Source organism: Myotis daubentonii, chromosome X (genome assembly GCF_963259705.1).
Source record: "Myotis daubentonii chromosome X, mMyoDau2.1, whole genome shotgun sequence".
In the NCBI taxonomy this organism is placed as follows: Eukaryota; Metazoa; Chordata; class Mammalia; order Chiroptera; family Vespertilionidae; genus Myotis; species Myotis daubentonii.
This window is the reverse complement of record NC_081861.1, coordinates 28948355-28964603: the sequence shown is the minus strand read 5'-3', so window position 1 is coordinate 28964603 and position 16249 is coordinate 28948355. Positions and strand designations below refer to the sequence as shown.

The following is a 16249-nucleotide window of genomic DNA, read 5'->3' as shown; positions in this document are numbered from 1 at the left end:
GATTTTTTACAGAGAGGAAGGGAGAGGGATAGAGATTTAGAAACATCGATGAGAGAGAAACATCGATCAGCCACTTCCTGCACACCCCCCACTGGGGATGTACCCGCAACCAAGGTACATTGCCCTTGACCAGAATCGAACCTGGGACCTTTCAGTCCACAGGCCGACGCTCTATCCACTGAGCCAAACCGGTTAGGGCGGAACTTTTTTTATTAAGCCTTATTCATAGAAGTGTCTAGTCCAAAGCTACACATGTAAAGATTTCTCTGGGAAGATATCTTTTAAGGTATACTTAAATTATGCAATAATGTTCTCAAGAAAGACCATTTATGGGAGCACTACTTATAAGAAAATCAGATTGCCCTGACTGGTTTGGCTCAGTGGATAGAGCGTCGGCCTGCAGACTGAAAGGTCCCAGGTTCGATTCTGGTCAAGGGCATGTACCTTGGTTGCTGTTCCAGTAGGGAATGTTCAGGAGGCAGCTGATCGATGATTCTCTCTCATCGATGTTTCTAACTTTCTATCCCTCTCCCTTCCTCTCTGTAAAAAAATCAATAAAATATATTTAAAAAAAAGAAAAAGATTTTCTTGTCCTTCTTTGACTTCATAGCAAAGAGCACAGATTCCACCTTTGCTCTAACTCCTAGACCACACTCTTTACTACTGAAGACTTAATCGTTACTCTAAAGTAGAATGTTACTCATTGGTATTTCTGAGATGAACTCCATCACTTTCACTTCCCAACACCACTTTTCTCTTTACCAACAGAAGAAACTCTCACTTATGGTAGAACTCAGGCTGCTGGTCACAAATGTGGAAAACAAAGCACAGCAGAAATAGTGAGGTCTGTAAATAAATCATCCTAGGGTTAGGGCTCCCTGACAATGTTATATAGCCATAATTCATTACTTACCAAACTCTATAAGACACTCAACCTCTTTTGCTTCTTTGCTGATTGTCAACTCAGCTCAGATTCTGTGAGGTTCACCATATTTTTGGAAAGCAAGTGGGTCACAACAATCATAAAGCAAGTCCAACACTCTTTTTTAATTTCTTTATTGATTAAGTTATTACATATGTGTCCTTATCCTAACATTATCCCCCATCCCCCCTTATAAAGCTCAAAGCATATTTGGCAGAAGGCATACATATGTGTGATATGATATCAAAGAAGCAAGGATCCTAAGCTGTCTGTTGAAGGTAGTTCCTCCCCCCACCTTTTTGCATTACTCCACCTGCTAAGCTCAATGCTTGGGGTGAACTTATAGGTGAAGATCGATTACAGAGGAATTCTACCCACCTAATTGATAGCAGGGTAGCCATTGAAGATTAGGGAGTTTCAAATAGGTATGGGAGATTATGGAAGTTGTTGACTATTCTACTTTCAGGCAAAGCTATTGGAAGATAATTCTTACAACTCTGAGATGTGGCATTTATGGTTTTACCTAGTGCAATTTGTGTGATAAGCAGTCTGAAAGGGCTCCCAAGCTTAGCCCAACACCTGTTGCTGACCATCCAGTAGAGCAGAGATGTATCCATGGTGATCTTCCTGTTTCAGCCAGAATAAGGATTCCCATGGGGCTTAATAGCTTAGCATATTTCTAGCATCCTTAATAAATTAATTACTGCATCACATAGGGGGGGAATTTGAAATCTCCTTTCAGAGATGGTGAAGGTAAGAATATTTGCTATATTATGTCAGTAGGGGGTACATAGTAAGAAGAGATTCAAATTGGAGGTTATTAAAACACCTTTATTCTTTGACGTGTCTATTTTCTCCATTTTTTAATCATGTAAATGACCAATAAACAACCTTCCCAGGGGGGTGGGGTATGTGATTGATTGCACATTACAGATGATTAGAAGGATGCGATACTGAGTGAGACAAATAGTAAAATAAGCAAATTTTATGGAAAGGCATTTTTTCATTTAATGTCCTGTTAGTTTGGGAACATTTGAGGGAGAGGGGAGGAAGGACAAATGTGACAATTTAGAGAACATCTGTAGCTGAGTATGGGTGTGTGTAGGCCAGAAATTTCATTATTTAAAGCATAATAAGTAATACATTAAATCATTCTCTCCTCCCCTTTCTCATCTATTTAAAGGATAATAACTAATACATTAAATCATTCTCTCCTCCCCTTTCTCATCTATTCTAAAATGTACCTAAATGAGGCAACAAAAATAGTACTGGTTTTGAGGTTGAGAGAGAGAGAGAGACTCTAAAGCAGTGGTTCTCAACCTTCTGGCCCTTTAAATACAGTTCTTCATGTTGTGACCCAACCATAACATTATTTTCGTTGCTACTTCATAACTGTAATGTTGCTACTATTATGAATCGTAATGTAAATATCTGATATGCAGGATGGTCTTAGGCGAACCCTGTAAAAGGTCGTTCGACCGCCAAAGGGGTCGCAACCCACAGGTTGAGAACCGCTGCTCTAAAGGATGCCACTGCAAATCCTATATAATAAAACCTTAATATGCAAATCGACCAAATGGCGGAACGACTGGTTACTATGATGTGCACTGACCACCAGGGGGCAGACGCTCAATGCAGGGGTTGCCCCCTGGTGGTCAGTGTGCTCCCACAGGGGGAGTGCTGCTCAGCCAGAAGCCAGACTCACGGCTGGCTAGAACAGTGGCAGTGGCAAGAGCCTCTCCTATCTCAGCGGCACCGGGCCTCTAGTCTATATATAATTGCCATCTTGAAAATCACAGAGGCTGTTACCCAGAGAAGGGAACAGAGGACTTTGTATTGGGGGTAGTCACATGATAAGTCAAGGATGGCTGTGGAGAGTAATGGGCAATGGGCATGGAAGGAAAGCCCAGAATGATGGAATGCTGACATGGTAGAAGTCCCAGAAATGCATTAGAGCCACAGTGAAATAAAATAGCTATCTATATCGACTGGTCGGCACCGGGCCTCTAGTCTATATATAATTGCCATCTTGAAAATCACAGAGGCTGTTACCCAGAGAAGGGAACAGAGGACTTTGTATTGGGGGTAGTCACATGATAAGTCAAGGATGGCTGTGGAGAGTAATGGGCAATGGGCATGGAAGGGAAGCCCAGAATGATGGAATGCTGACATGGTAGAAGTCCCAGAAATGCATTAGAGCCACAGTGAAATAAAATAGCTATCTATATCCATGGCTGATAAAGAAGAAGCCAGAGGCTTTTTGGAAGGGCTTTAGATTCCAAGATAACAAAATGATTTGATGATTTAACATGATCCATTCTAATCAGAGCCTATAGATCAAATGAAAGCTGTGGTTCCCAATCCCGGAGTTTTGTTTGTTTGTTTGTTTGTTTGTTTGTTTGTTTTTATTTAGTAGCTATAGATGGGAATCAGAAATACAGGTTTTAAGGTCTTTAGCAGATTCTGGTACTTGATCAGTCTTGGGAACCACCATTTTAGACAGAAGTAATTGCCAAAACGACCTGAATTTTACCTAAGCTACATTACCCCCATGTTTTGAAAAAAGTGATACTCCATAATCAATACAGATTTTCAAGGTAATTATTATTTTTTAATATGTTATCTTTTAGCAGACAGGTCCCTTTCATTTTTTTAAAGCATAACTTTAAGACCTATAGCCCTGGCTGGGTAGCTCAGTTGGTTAGAGTGTCGTCCCGATACACCAAGGTTGCTGGTTTGATTCCAGGTTAGGGCATATACAATAAGCAATCAATGAATGTATAAATAAGTAGAAAAAGAAAATCTCTCTCTCTCTCTCGCTCTCTCTCTCTCTCTCTCTCTCTCTCTCTCTCATCAATTTAAAAAATTAAAAATACTTTAAATTAACGACCCTATATCTTAACAAGTACCCAGTAGATCTACTTCTGTTTGGTGATAGAACACTCAAATATTCAGTATTATTTTTGCCTATGTGTTTGTTTTTTGGTTTGTTTTGTCTTTTTGCTTGGCTGTTGGTGGTGGGAGGTTTTTTGCTTGTTTTGTTTTCCTTGTTTTTTGGCTTGTTTGCTTAGCAGGGGAAAAGATCAGTTTTGAGTAGTTAATCCCCCATCCCTTGAGTTCAGAAGGAATAGGAAACAGTGTATGTGTTCATATAAACAGATTAAAATTATGACAAATACAAGTAAATGTACTGGCAGCTTCCATTTACAATAGCTAAAAGGTGGAAGAAACTAAAAGGTGAAAGCAACCCAAATGTCCATCGGTGGGTGAATGGATAGTCAAACTGTGGTAAATACACACAATGGATTTGTATGCAGCCTTAAATATGAAGAAAATCCTGTCACATGTTACAACGTGAATGAACCTTGAGGAGATTATGCTAAATAAAGTTGGTCATAAAAATACAAATACTTCCCTAACCAGTTTGGCTTAGTGGATAGAGCATAGGCCTGTGGACTCAAGGGTCCCAGGTTCGATTCCGGTCAAGGGCATGTACCTTGGTTGCGGGCACATCTCCAGTGGGGAGTGTGCAGGAGGCAGCTGATCAATCTCTCTCATCGATGTTTCTAATTCTCTATCCCTCTCCCTTCCTCTCTGTAAAAAATCAATAAAATATAGAAGAAAAAAATACAAATACTGTATAATTCCAGTTAGATGAAATACTTCGAGTAGTCAAATTCATAGAAACAGAGATTATAATGGTGGTTGCCATTATAATGGAGGGGAGAGGAAAAATGGAAATTGTTTTTTAATGGGTTTACAGTTTCAAAATGAAAAATATTCCGGAGATCTGTTTCACAATGATGAGAATACACTTAACACTATGAAACTTAAAAATTATTAAGTTGGTAGATTTTATTTCATGCAAGGTTTTTGTAAACCACAGTTTCAAAAAAAAAGCATTGGCCATCTCTCACCACCATCAAGCCATACAGAACTTTCTTTTCCAAGTATGTAATAATTTTGAACTCCAGCATACATTTTTCTGAACTTCCAATAAGTTGTTTGAAAATAGTCTAGAATTCTGTAAGTTATTAAATTTATAAACTCTTCTTTTCAGTTTTTTCTTGACATACACAGTTTTTCCATGGTCCCCCTTTCCAAATATTGAGTGCACAAAGAATTTATTTATTTCTTTGTTTGCCTTTTCTGAATTTCATCGTGTCATGATCACTGTGAAAAAGGAAGTACCTGTGGGAAATGCAAAGTTCTTGCTCTTCCTTACTTTAATCCCACATAGCCTACTTCTAGCTTATATGCAGAAATAATACTTCTGTATTCCTGGCATGTACATCTCCCAGGTAATCATGATGCTATCACCCCCTCCTTGACTATCCCCTTGCTGATACTTATTCAAAGTCATGTCCAATTCAATTTCTTTATAAGAAGTCTTTGTAATCCATTTCTTATTTAATCATGCCATTGCACTTTTCAGAAATCCCTTTAATTTGTTTTATCTTTTTGGATCTGAAGATCCCCAAGCAATTTATTTGCTGTATTATAGGTGGAAGTGGATTCTGTAAAATTATCCAGAAGTGAATTTATGAGTGAAATAATATTCTTTTTCATAAGGAAATTTTGGTTATTGTAGAGTCCAGAGGACATTGGCCATTTACAGTATGAGCATAAGAAAAGTTGTGGACTCTTCTTAATAACATTTTGAACTGTTGCTATCTGTTGAATGAGAAAATACACAGTGACACAGTGAATGTAATAACAATTGTATCAATAACAACATCTAGATACATTTGAAGAATAAAACCATCCTATGTAATAAAGAGGGAATATGTAAATTGACTGTCACTCTGCCACAAAGATGGCAGCACCCATAGCAGAGGCGGGGGTTTCTGTAACACAAGATGGTTGTGCCCACAGTGGAGGCCAAGTTCCCGTAACAAGCCTTAACGAACAATCAGCAGGGACCTGAGGCTGCGCCCTCCCCCCAGCCCCCATGGGGCTTGACAGGGGACCTCAGGCTGCACCCCCTGCCTGGCAGGGCTTGACTGGAGATCTCAAGGTGCCTCCCCTGCCCCAGTGCTGGGCCAAGGGACCTCAGGCTGCTCCCCTTGCCCCAGGATGGGGGCCCTCAGGCCATGCCCCCCTCCCAGTGGGGCTTAATGGGGGACCTCAGGCCACACACCCCACCTGGCAGGGCTTGACGGGGGACCTCAAGGCCCATCCCCCACCCCGGCCCATCCTGGGGGACCCCAGGCCACTCCCCCCCACCCCAGCGCCTGGCCAGGGGACTTGAGGCTGCACCCCCAACCTGGCAACAGGATAAGAGTGGGACCTGCCAGGTCTGGATCTAGCCCAAAGGGGGGTGGCGGCCGGGTCTGGGTGTCACGCAGTTTTGAAGTGCATGCGGGGACTTGAGTCTGGGTCCCATGGTGCACCCCAGACCCTGACAGGAGTAATATTTTCATATACATTTTACTAATTTTCTTTCATCTCTGATACTTCTATTAGAGAAAGGGCAAATAGCTATATTAAAATATTTCCTCTAATTAATTCCCTTTTAATGTGCACAAATTTCGTGCACTGGGCCACTAGTATAAATATGATGTACTATTTATCCAGAAAACTTTTATTAGTCATGTAACTTTAGGCAACTTCTCCAACACCATCAAAAGATCTGGGGTCAGAAATTTAGCAAAACTGTTATTTAGACTAATCCCTGGTTACAAGTAAATTATACATAAGTAACTCCAGAGAGAGGGTGATGTAACCCATCCTAAACACCTCCAACAAAGGAAAGTCCATAGGCTTACACTTCCCATTCCACAAGCTATTCTGGCAGCACTTAACAACTTCATTTTAAGCTCCCTGCCTGCCTCACACATCCAAAGGCAGTAACTCAAGGTAGTTTTTATTTTATTTTATTTTTCCAGCCCTGCTGTTCCCTGAGTCAATATATGCAATCATTTCCGGGGATGGCCTCTGTTCCCCACCCTCATGCTTTAGAGGTGAACAGCAGGGAGCCAGTTATAGGGATATGGATTAAGAGACACCAGGTCTCACATTAAATGTCATTTATTGTCATTTTGGCCTGTTGATTTTGGACAAGTTGCTTAAGTTCTCTGAGTTTTATTTCCAATTAATTTCAGAGACAGAAAGAAAAAGGGAGAGAGAGACAGAAAGAGAGAGAGAGAGAGATGAGAGAAACATCTATCGGTTGCCTCCTGTGCGTGCCTTGACTGGGGATCGAATCCTCAACCTGGCTATATGCCCTTACCAGGAAGGGAACCCTCAAACTTTTCATTGGTGCATGGATAATACTGCAACCAACTGAGCCACACTGGCCAGGGCTCTCTGAGTTTTTATAACCTTGTTCAGTAAATGGAGGTAGAAGTAGAAGTAGTTGACATTATGCTGTGGAGCTTAGGTAATTAAAATTCTGGCTCTGAACTTATGTTTTCTAAAGGCTGAAAACCTGATAAATAATTGTCCTCTTTAAAATTATTAATAAAGTTATTAAAGAAATTGTGCTCAATGTTCACCCTTTGATGGATAGCTATACCAAGACTAAAACCAACGTGTGTAGCTATTTAATTATGATTATAGTCTTTATGGAACTTTAGTATTCACAGGAATTTTCTGTATTAAAGTATTTTATTTTTTAAATATTGTATTTTTGGTAAAGAAAAATATAGCTGGTAGTAGAGTATCGTGAAAATAGCACTAGACATAAATGAGTGATATCTGCTATTGACTGATTTTATGATTTTAGATAACACTTAACTTGTCAGAGCCTATTTCTTCATCTATAAAATGAGTTGATGGAATAGCAGATTTAAAAAGCTCTAACAACTCTGCTTTCTCACAGTCTGTTTGCAGATCACATTGCAGTCAATTGAGACAAATTACATTATTTTAGAAACCATATGTTTAACATATAATTTGTGACAAAAATGATATAACCATAGTAGGCTAGTAAGTCTCCAAACAGCTAATTTAGACTTACCAACTATAAACTCATGATTTGCAAAATGATAAATGCTGGAAAATCTTAAGAATCTGAGCCAAGACTTGGAAGGTCTCTAACATCATTCTCCACCTAAAGGATCTAAGGAAACAGAGAAATAGCTAATTCCAGGGATAGAACAAGTACAAGATAATCCTGGAACATCTTGTTATATCAGAAAGCAATGCCGTGCTAAAAAAAATTAATGGAGTATGTCACAGGACACAGGAACTAACTTGGAGGTATGTTCACCGGCCAAATCTAGGATAATTTGAGCATCATTATAATTAAGTAATAATTATAAACCCTTGTGGGAAAGTAGAAATTATGAGGTCATATCAATAATAAATAACTAGGGAGAAACAAAAAATTCTTGCCTATCATCCAATGATGAATGCTAACTAGTAAATGAAGAGGAATTGTTGTAGTTGAAAGGTCAGTATTTTGTAGGCAAAATAAAGGTTGGACAAAATAAAAATCAATGGATTTTAAAACTTGGTAGAATTCTAAAGAGGGGCAGGATATTTGCATGAAGTTAATGTCTTCCTATAGACTGCTTATTAGTTGCAAAGGGGGAGTAATTATATAGGAGAGAAATTGGACAACTATTTGTCCAGGTGACCAACATTAACATCATTAATCATGAACATATGAACATTGTGTGCCTTCAGATGTAGTACTCTGAGATCACAACACCTATGTAATATTCCAGTCTAGAATGCATAGCCTGTATATGATCATGAGACAGACTAACCCCCAAAAAAGGAACATTAGAAATGTCAATATATTTCTGTTTAAAAAAAATGAAGTAAGCCCTAGACAGTTTGGTTCAGTGGATAGAGCATCTGCCTGCAGACTGAAGGGTCTTGGATTTAATTCTGGTCAAGGGCACATGCCTGGGTTGCGGGCTTGATCCCAAGTAGGGGGTTTGCAGAAGGCAGCTGATCAATGAGTCTCTTTCATTATTGATGTTTCTATCTCTCTCTCCCTCTCCCTTCCTCTCTGAAATCAATAAAATATATTTTGGGGGGCTGGTAAATGATTTTTCTTTACCAAAAATACCAGGGTTGGTAAATGATTTTAACCATAATAAGATTCCACTGCACACTCAGTAAAGTTAAAAAGTCTGACCATATGAAATGTTAGTGAGAATGTAGAAGAATTGGAACATTTACATGCTGCTGGTAGCAATTTAAAAAGGTGCAACCTTAGAAAATATTTTGACATTTAGTTAAAAAGTCAAATCTGAACTTATTATATTATCCATTCACTCAACTCGTAGGTATTTACCTGAGAAAAGTGAAAGCATATTTCCACACAAAGACTTTATAAGAATGTTTATAGAAGCTCTGTTTGTATGGCCCATACCTGGAAACTACTCTAATATCCATCAGGGGGTAAATGGCTAAATAAATTGTGGCAAAACACTCCAAAATAATTAAATACTGATACATGCAACAACTTAGATAATCTCAAAATAATTATGTTGAACAAAAGAACGCAAATGAAAGCACATATTGCATGAATATCCTATATAATAAAGAGGTAATATGCAAATTGACCGTTATGCCCTCACACAATATGGCCGCCCCCATGTGGGCACAACATGGCTGCCACAAGATGGCAAAAGGGGAGGGCAGTTGTGGGCTATCAGGCCAGCAAAGGAGGCCAGTTGAGGGGACCAGGCCTGCAGGGAAGGGAAGGCAGTTGGGGAGGACCAGGCCTGCAGGGGAGGGCAGTTGGGGGCAACCAGGCCTTCAGGGGAGGGCAGTTGGGGGCGTTCAGGCCTGAAGGGGAGGGCAGCTGGGGGCACTCGGGCCGACAGGGGAGTAGTTAGGCTTTGGTCAGGCTGACAAGGGAGTGGTTAGGGGGTGATCAGGCTGGCAGGCAGAAGCAGTTAGGGGCAATCAGGTATGCAGGCAGGCGAGTGGTTAGGAGTCAGTGGTCCCAGATTGCGAGAGGGATGTCTGACTGCCGGTTTAGGCCCAATCCCATCCTTTCCACAGGGATTGGGCCTAAACTGGCAGCTGGACATCCCCAAGGGGTCCCAGATTGTAGGAGGTGCAGGCTTGGCTGAGGGACAACATCCGCCAGTGCACAAATTTCATGCACTGGGTCTCTAGTATTTATATAAAAGTAAAGGAAATACAAACTAACCCGTAGTGATAGAGGGCAGAAGAATGATTGCTTAGAGCAAAAGGAGATGGGAGGAGGGGCAGGAAGGAAGGATTTTAATGGTGCATGAAGAAACTTTTGGGCTGAACAATATTAAATATAATATCAATTGAGGTGGTAGTTTAATCATGGGTATATAAATATGTTAAAATTTATCAAAATGTACATTTTAATTATGAACAGTTTTTTGTGTGTCCATTATATCTAAATTAAATTGCTTTAAAAGTGGCTAACAAGTCTTTTATTCAACACAGTGGTGCACACCAAGCATTCACTACCTATAGGTTCTCATCTCTTTCCTCTACTAACCTCCACTCCCTATTCTTTACTATCTAGTGCCAAAGAACATCAGTTTTCATTATAGTGGGGATTTTTTTGGTCAGAAATTTAAACACCAAAATAAAAACCAAAACAAACAAACATACACAAAATCTGAGCATCAATTAATTCTGTTTACAAAAAAAGGAGTAACAATCATTTTCCTATCCTTTTCGTCCTGCTTCTCCTTTTTCTTCTCATTTCTTTTGACAACTAGGCTTTGTGAATTTAATGGAAACAACAGTCGGACCTTGGGATATGAGTTTCCAGGTCAATTAAAGAGCAAGAAAAAATTTCAGATTCCACCTCAGAACACCTGCAACTCAAAAATTCATGGAAATGTAAGCAGCTACATATCTATTAACAAGTTGAAAGGGGTTAATTGTTCTTTATTTCTTTTTCACAAAGATTGAGATTCAGGAAGGCAGCAAATTATTCTATCTTTCTAGGGTGATGTACTCTTAGTTGAAGAATGAGATGGGATGGGTAAGATGGGTTTGAGATAGATCAGAGAGTATTTCCTTCTGAAATGGAAATAATGTCCTTGGAACTAAAGAAACTTTGAAATTCTCTTTAAAGCACAGGCTCATCAGATACCACCAATATGATCAAAGAGAGGTTTTTGTCAACTTTTATTCCAACTCCTTAGATGGGTCACCAAATTTGTCATATATATATATGTATGTATATATCAGCAGAATAAAGGCAAAGGATTGAAAAACAAATATTAAATCCAAATTTTAACTTAATTTTATCAACCAGTGGGGTAAGTACCAATATATTAACTAGAAAGTATGGTTTTTAATATTTTGGTGTGTTCAAATAATTTCAAAGTTCTGAAAAATAAAATTGAAAAGCTCTTTTATGACTTATATACTTTCTGGTAACAGATAAACTTTGTATGTGTCATGTAGTGCAGGAGATCAGTAAACCAGGCCTTTCTCTAAAAATTTATATAATTCTTTGGATATTGAGTGGGGTGGTTAAGAGGGAATTTTATGACAGCATAAAACCTAAGGGCTCTAAATGAGCACACAGTAGACCCACAGAGTAGACAGAGTGAGCTGGCAATGTAAGAAATGATGCCTTAAGTGAGTGAGATGAAGTATGAATTTATAAGGTTACTAGAGGCCCGGGGCACAAAAATTTGTGCACTTGGGGGGGGGGGGAGTCCCTCAGACAGGCCTGTGCCCTCTTGCAGTCTGGAACCCCTCGGGGGATGTCCATCTGCTGACTTAGGCCTGCTCCCTGGGGGGATTGGGCCTAAGCTGGCAATCAGACATCCCTCTGGCAGCCCGGCAGCCCTTGGGGGATGTCCACTTGCCAGCAGGGAGCAGACCTAAGCTGCAGTCGGACATCCTTAGCGCTGCTGAGGAGGCAGGAGAGGCTCCCACCACCACCACCACTGTACTGGCAGCCATCAGCCTGGCTTGTGGCTGAGCAGAGCTCCCCCTGTGGGAGCGCACTGACCACCAGAGGGCAGCTCCTGCATTGAGCGTCTGCCCCCTGGTGGTCAGTGTGTGTCATAGTAACCAGTCATTCCCAGTCTTTCTGCTGTTAGGGTCAGTTTGCATATTACCCTTTTACTATATAGGATAGAGACCTGGTGCATGGGTGGGGGCCGGCTGGTTTGCCCTGAAGGGTGTCCCGGATCAGGGTGGGGGTCCCCACTGGGGTGCCTGGCCAGCCTGGTTGAGGGCTGATAGCTGTTTGCAGCTGGTCACACTCCCTTTAGGGTTGGGGTCCCCACTGGGGTGCCTGGCCAGTCTGGGTGAGGGCTGAGGGCGATTTTCAGGTTGGCCGGCGACTGAAGCTCCCAGCCTCTCCATCTTTTTTTTTATTCTGGGATTTATTTACCTTATATAATTGAAACTTTGTTGTCTTCACTGGCACTCCCAGCTCTGAGGCTGCGACTGGCTGAAAGCAGGTATCTTGGGTTTGTTTGGCTTCTATAATCAAAACTTTGTTGCTTTTGGAGCTCTTGCTTTCGGAGCTTAGAGCTGGGCTGTGGCATGTGGGGAACCTTGGCTTCCTCCATCACTGGAGCAAGCAAACCTCCTGCTCACTTCAGCTGGGTGGCTGCCGGCTGCCATCTTGGTTAGCAGTTAATTTGCATACCTTGCTGATTAGCCAATGGGAAGCATAGCAGAGGTACAGTTAATTACCCTTTTTGTCTTTTATTAGATAAGATAATGCTCTGCAGTTGGGCAAAGTTTTTTCTCTTTTTAAAAAAGGAACACTAGCATTTGGATTAACAGTGACAGGACTCTGAGGATTAACTGAGTTTAAGACCAAGGTGAGATTAAGGGAGCTATTGCTTGGCCAAGGAAAGAAAACCAGGGTAGAATTAGTTCAATATTTGAGACTGAAAAAAAAAATAAATTGTTACCTATATATTTTGTATCTTCAAATTCATATTACGTTTTTAATGGATTCAACTTTTAAAGATAACTGCCATATTGTAATTTTTATTGGTGGTTTAAAAAAACAAAGAAAAGAAAATAAACACCATTTGATTGCTTTTTAATTTTTAATAAAATTAAAATTGTGTTTTTAATTTGCTTCTCAATTCTGTAAACCCTGAACTGAACTATGAGGTGAACTATGAGGTGAACTAAGAGCTGAACTATGAGGACCTATGTTATACTGACAGGAGTCAGTAATAGGGCAGTGACCTAAATGGCAGATGACCTAAATGACAGATATGGTAGTGAGGAGATGCTAACCTATCTCTAAACTGTTGCATGTTCCACGAATGTCAACTGATCTAGTGAAGCTTTACCAGAATGAAGATTTTTAGTTCATGGAATCAGTCATGAAAAATGCCTACTTGGTCTTAAATGTAATTACATTGAGTTTTAGTTCATCTTTGTGTCACACTATTTCTCCATGAATGTCCAACTAGAAATGAAACAAAGCAAGCAAATAAAGAAATGAAAATAGAAAAAAAGGCTAATAAGATAACCAGGCAATTTATTTCCTCCAAAACAAGACTTTGGAGGCCTAGATAGTAAATTTAAAATACCTCCAAGATTCCAAAAGAAACAACCAACACATTATTTTTCAAGCATACAAAGACTTTAAGATCCTGTAAAAAAAATAAATAAAGGATTCTTTGGAAATTCAACTTTGAAATTTGAAAATAAAGGCAGTAATATGATCTTATAATGCAGAAGAGTTTAACTTTTTTAAATTGCTAAAATGTTCAACTTTTCAAAAGCCAATCTCTATCCCTATCTTTTTACTCTGCCTTTGTTACCCTATGAATATCTATTTCTTTCATACCCAATCCTTGTTCTAATATTATCTTTTTAGTTCCCTTCATCCTTCTTTGTCCACCCTCCATTAATTGGTTATAATATAGAACAATGTTTTTTAAAAAGATAATATGCAAATATAATATAACCTTTTAATTTAAAAACCAGATGAACAAGATTGCTTTTTACTTAAATGATATTGATTTTTCCCCCCTGTGGGTCAATGGTCAGAAGAAAAAGTTCCCCAGCCTTTATTTATGTAGCCAGTACTAGGCACTAACAAAGACAGTAGGATGAGGAACCAGCAGGAGTCCAGGAAAACTTCTGTTCCATTTCATTTTTTTATTAAACTCTTACCTTAAACACATTTCCTGAGCAATGAAAGAAAGATGTCCTTCCAATTGCTCTGCTGGTCCTGTCCCTGTTCTACGAACTTCCACTACTTCTCTTTGTGGGAGGGATTTGGCTCCTCCTAATTGCATAATGCTTTGGAAATATAGGAAGATTGGGCCTTTATTTGTAAAAAGAAATTAAAAAAAAGAAAAGCCTGATAGGACTGGCCATGGAATTTCCTATCCAGAAGAATCTGGGAGAGTTTCTAACCCTCCTGTTGTTTTCCTGGTCTCCTCTCCACCTAATCCTCTGGCTCCCCCACATCCTGTAGTTGTGTTGCCAACAATTCCACAGGCTCTGGGACACTTACATTGATTGAAATACTGTCCTTTGTGTGCTTGTTTAAGCTTTGAAGGAAATGTCACATGCAGCTTTGCAATCAGGAGATGCCAATTTGAAACTGAACATGTTCACAAACAATATTCTATATTTAATGTATTTCCTCCTACAGGTGCCTGCCCTTACACACCCCTTGCTATCCAGCATCCTTTCAACTCATAAGATTTTATTCTAGAGGCTGACTCACTACTTTAAGTATGTGTTCTTATATTAATCTTATACTTTCTAAACTTAGACTTATAACCAATGCCACATGTAGCTCCTTTAACACTTTTAGTGCTTATCATAAGCTTGGAACAAAATATAAAGCATTATTATCCATAGAAATCTAAGGGTTCAATCATCAGAGAATCTTGAGGTTATATGAGACCTTATTTTAGTTGCTAGGCAATGTTTTTAAAAGGCATCAGAGCAATAACCATAGGGAAGCTAATGGCCTGTTCAAAATGGCCATGGGATGAAAAATGACTTGGCTATTTCTCCTAGTTTCTGATCCTCAACTCTGACTGTTTTTAGGTATCTTCTCAGTTTGTAACTTGGCCTCACCTAGTGACCTCTGCATATGGACTGTGGTTCTCTTTACCACCTATCATCTTAGACCGTGGACTGCACCTATAACCTTCTCACTCTTTTCCATTACAGACCCCACTGCTTCTGATTTTGAAGCTGCCTGAGGTGCCAAGGCCAGTGGCTCTAAAACCAAAATCACTATTAAAAATGTATGTACTATTCTGCTGTTAAAAAAAGAAAGAAAGAAAGAAAGAAAGAAAGAAAGAAGAAGGAAATCTTACCTTTGTGACAGCATGGATGTATCTGGAAAGCATTATGCTATGTGAAATGAGCTACCTTCATGCTTTTAAATTATTCTTTCTTTTTGCTGTTCTGATTAAGTAATTTTTTCCTACCTTGTCATCTAATCCTCTGCTTCCTCTAACCTATTGTTTTTTCCCTCCAGTGTATTCTTTATTTCAGATATGTCATTCTTCATTTCTGACTGCAGTTTTTCATGGTTTCTATGTCCTTTTTCATGCTGTTGAGCATTTAAAAACCCATTCCTTTATATTTTTTTTCTGATAAATTTCTTGGCTCTATTTCATTTAGCTTTTTTTCTGGATATTCCTCCTGTTTTCTTATTTGAGGCCTGTTTCTTTGTTTTCCCATTTTTGCTGTTTCTTGAGTTTGTTTCTATGTGTTGGATCAGACTGCTATGACTCCCCAGTCTTGGTGGAGTGGCCTTCTGTAGTGAGACCCAGTGATGTAGTCTCCTTTACTTTATGAGCTGGGTGCTCTAGGAATGTCCCTTGTGTGGGTTATGTGGCCCTCATGTTTTAATTGGGTCTGAATTGCTATTGTCCTGTTTGTGTGTGGGCTCAGCCCTTGGGCTGACTAACTATGAGGCTCAACCCCAACTACATCATGCCAACTTTTGTACAGATGCTGACAGAACAGAACCTTCCACCTCTCTTCCTACCTTCCTCCATGTTCCCTGCTCTCTATATTTCAGACAGACCAGCTACACTTCAACTGCTTTTTCAACCCAATTGCTCTAAAGTTTAGCTACAAGTTCAGTCCAGTATTGGAAGCAAACAGACAGGGCTTCTGGCTACTTTGCAGCGATCTTGGAATTCTCTGAGGATGGTCATGTCTCCCACTTCACAGTCATGTTGTTGAGTCCTTAGTTAAAATCCATGTTGTGAATAGGCAATCACAGCAGCAGCAGCAGTGGCATCCCTAAATAGATTATATGTTGATGAATATTTGAATCTATGAAAGCATCCCTCAAATAGAGGGTTTGGTATTACAGATAGAGTCTGTTAAGAGTAAAGATGTAGAGCAAAGTGAGAAAGTGGGAACCATTATTACTTTCATTCTCCTTTTCCTTAG

General features: G+C 39.7%; 1 pseudogene; it reads right to left on the bottom strand.

Annotated features, from left to right (window-relative positions):
* LOC132223443 (transcription factor BTF3-like) overlaps window positions 1-14115 on the bottom strand; it is a 65733-nt pseudogene extending 51618 nt beyond the window's left edge.
* Between the last annotated feature and the right edge of the window lie 2134 nt (window positions 14116-16249).